The following is a 3,484-nucleotide window of genomic DNA, read 5'->3' as shown; positions in this document are numbered from 1 at the left end:
ATTGGGTGAGCTCTTGGGTTACCAGGTGCACTGTCAATGAGCAGTAATATTTTGAAAGGAATCTTTTTTCCTAAGTAATAGGTCTCAACAGTGGACTTCAAATATTCAATAAATCATGCTGAAAATAGATGTGCTGTCATCCAGGCTTTCTTGTTCCAATTCTACAGCACAGGCAGAGTATATTTACTATAATTTTCAAGGCTCTAGGATTTTTGAAATGGTAAAGGAGCACTGGCTTCCACTTCAAGTCATCAGCTGTATTAGGCCCTAACAAGAGAGTCAGTCTTTGCTCTGAAGCTTTGAAGTCAGATATTGACTTCTCCTCTCTAGATATGAAAGTCCTAATGGCATCTTCTTCTAATAGAAGGTTGTTTTGTCTACCCTGAAAATCTGTTCTTTAGTGTAGCTACCTTCATCAATTATTTTAGCTGGCTCTTCTGGATAACTTGCTGCAGCTTCTACATCAGCACTTGCTGCTTCACCTTGCACTTTTATATCATGGAGATGGCTTCTTTCCTTAAACCTCCTAAATCAACCTCTGCTAGCTTCCAACTTTTTGTCTGCAGCTTCCTCTCCTCTCTCAGCCTTCATAGAAGTGAAGAGAGTTAGGGCTGTGCTCTAGACTAGTCTTTGGCTTAAGGGGAATGTTCCAGTCGGTTTGATCTTCTGTCCAAGCCAGTAAAACTTTCTCCATATCAGCAATAAGGCTGTTTTGCTTTCTTATCATTCATGTGTTCTGTCAGGTAGCAATTTTAATTTCCTTCAAGAACTTTTCTTTGCATTGACAACTTGGCTAACTATTTGGCACAAGAGGCCTAGCTTTCAACTTGCCTTCCTTATTAAGCTTAATCATTTCTAGTTTTTGATTTCAAGTGAGAGAGGTAAGATAATTCCTTTCACTTGAACACTTAGGGGCCATGGTAGGGTTATTAATTTCAATATTGTTGTGTCCCAGGGAATAGGAAGGCCCAAGGAGAAGGAGGAAGATGGTGGAACAGTCAGAACACACACAGCATTTACCAATTAAGTTCACCGTCTTACATGGGTGCAGTTTGTGAACTCCCAAACAATTACAATAGTAATATCAAAGATTGCTGCTCACCATAACAAATAATAGTGCAAAAGTTTTGAAATAGTGCAAGAATTTCTAAAATGTGACGCAGAGACATGAAGTGAGAACACCCTGTTGGAAAAATGCCACTGATAGACTTGTTCAAGCCAGGGTTGCCATAAACCTTCAAATTGTGAAAAATACAATATCTGCAAAGCCCAGTAAACTAAAGTAAAGCACAATTAAACAAGGTGTGCTTATATCCCGTTTTTCCCAACACCATTTATGGAAAAGATTAACCTTTCCCCATTGTGTGTTCTTGGTACCCTTTTCAAAGATCAGTAGTACAAAGATGCATGGACTTATTTCTGGGTTCCCTATTCTGTTCCATTGGTCTATATGTAACTGTTTTTATGTCAGTAACACACTGCTTTGACTAATGTAGCTTTGAAATACATTTTCAAGTCAAGAAATGTGATGCCTCCAGCTTTGTTCTTCTTGCTCAAGATTGCCTTAGGGTCTTTTGTGGTTCCCTATGAATTTTAGGAGTGTTTTTTCTAGTTATATAAAGAATGCTATTGGAATTTTGATATAGATTGTATTGAATCTGTAGACCAATTTGGGCAGTATGGACATTTTAACAATATCTATTTTTCCAACCATGAATATAGGATATTTTTCCATTTATCTACTTCTTCATTTTCTTTTTTTCCTCAAAAACTGGTACCATAGTATATTTCTTCTTTAATTTCCTTTATCAATGTTTCATAATTTTCAGTGTACAAGTGTTTCAGCTTTGGTTAAGTTTATTTCTAAGTGTTTTATTTTTTTGTAGCTATTAGAAATGGGATTGTTTTTGTAATTTCCTTTTTAGATACTTTTATTGTGTATAGAAATGCAACTGATTTTAGTAAGTTGATTATATGTTCTACAACTTTACTGAATTCATTTATTAGTTCCAAGAGGTTTTTTTTGGTCTTTAGGGTTTTGTACATATATGATGATGTCATCTGCAAACAGAGATAATTTTACTTCTTCCTTTACAATTCAGATGCTATTTATTTATTTGGAATTTTGTACCTAGATATCTGTATTTATTCTTATCATGAGAATTTATAGATAATGTACCATAATGCATAGACAGCATGTTTTAAGGGTGTTTTCTAAGGGGAAAAAAGCAAATGTGTATAGTCAATAAAATCACATGCTTCTCAGCGCAGCATCTTATTCCCACATGTTCACTGTTTCGGAACTAATCATTTTCCTCTATACAAAGCAATTTTATCAGGCTTTCTAGAGCCTCTTCAATTCCAAACACTCCTAGCAGAGTTCAGAAGCTGAAAGGAGCAGTTTTTATGTCTCTGTTCTTGTCCAGTTCCAGGTCTTGCTGTAGGACTTTGGTGAGAAGATCTAGCTTTGGCAAAACCTTCCCTTCTTCATCTATTTGTATCCCCTAAACAATGAATAATTCAAACCCCAGCAGGCTGGCACTGTAGATCCCTAGGTAGTAAGAGAAGGCCCCCTTTGAGAGGTGTACAGTGTCTGGGTACTTTTCTATGAAATGTTTAAACCTGTGCTTATAATGTTCAAACCACTCCACAAAAAATGTAGGTTTCAGAAAAACATGAACAGATCTCTTCTTCTGTTCCAGACACAAATTCACTTAATTCTGAACATTCCTTGGGCTCCATTATCATGTAGAGGTCAATGATAAGAGAAGATAACCTCTCTTTATTCTGAATTTCCAGAATCTGAAATTCAAGTTGAAATGTAACCATGTGGCAATTTCCTGATAATCTGTGACTTTGCAGAACTTTACTGCAAAGAAAGAAACTTTCTTTTCTGTCATCGTAGAGCTTGTTAGGTCCTCTGTCTCCTTGGAGTAATTTCTAGTATTGATGCCGATAAGCGTACTTAGAAATGAAAGTTCTGATTCTAAATGTCCAAGCTGACTTCTCAGATCTTTTGAAGATTTCCATCCGTCAGAATCTGATTGGGGTATTTCTTGAAGTGATATTTGGGCTTTGGATGTCTCTTCCCAGGGCACCGGACGCTCCTCTCATGCCCACTCCATGGTGTGATCTCAGCTTGCAAGGTACACACCTTGGCCAGCTTGTGTGTGTGTGTTTCTTGTAGCCTTGTGCTGTTTTCTGCACACTTAATGAAGCAGTCACCTTTTCTGCACTTTACTGACTGGCTTCAGTGGGGAAAGATGGTGCAAGGATGCTGACTGGTGGGCATCCAGCCTGTAGGACAACATAGAATATAAATGGCAAGAGTGAACATCCTTGTCTTATTCTTGATCTTAGTGGGGAAACTTTCATGTCTTTCATCATAAACTATGATGTTAGCTGTGGTTTTTCATAGATGTCCTTTATCAGGTTGAGGAAGTTCCCTTCTATTCCTGGTTTATCGATTTTTTTAATATATAAT

At 37.1% G+C, this 3,484-nt stretch overlaps 1 pseudogene; it reads right to left on the bottom strand.

Annotated features, from left to right (window-relative positions):
• Positions 1-2,303: 2,303 nt before the first annotated feature.
• The window catches only part of LOC105806273, a 6,559-nt pseudogene continuing 5,378 nt past the window's right edge, over positions 2,304-3,484 (bottom strand).

Source organism: Propithecus coquereli, unplaced genomic scaffold (genome assembly GCF_000956105.1).
Source record: "Propithecus coquereli isolate 6110/MARCELLA unplaced genomic scaffold, Pcoq_1.0 Scaffold14, whole genome shotgun sequence".
Classification (NCBI taxonomy): domain Eukaryota; kingdom Metazoa; phylum Chordata; class Mammalia; order Primates; family Indriidae; genus Propithecus; species Propithecus coquereli.
The sequence above is the reverse complement of the archived record's forward strand: the minus strand, read 5'-3'. Positions and strand labels throughout refer to the sequence as shown.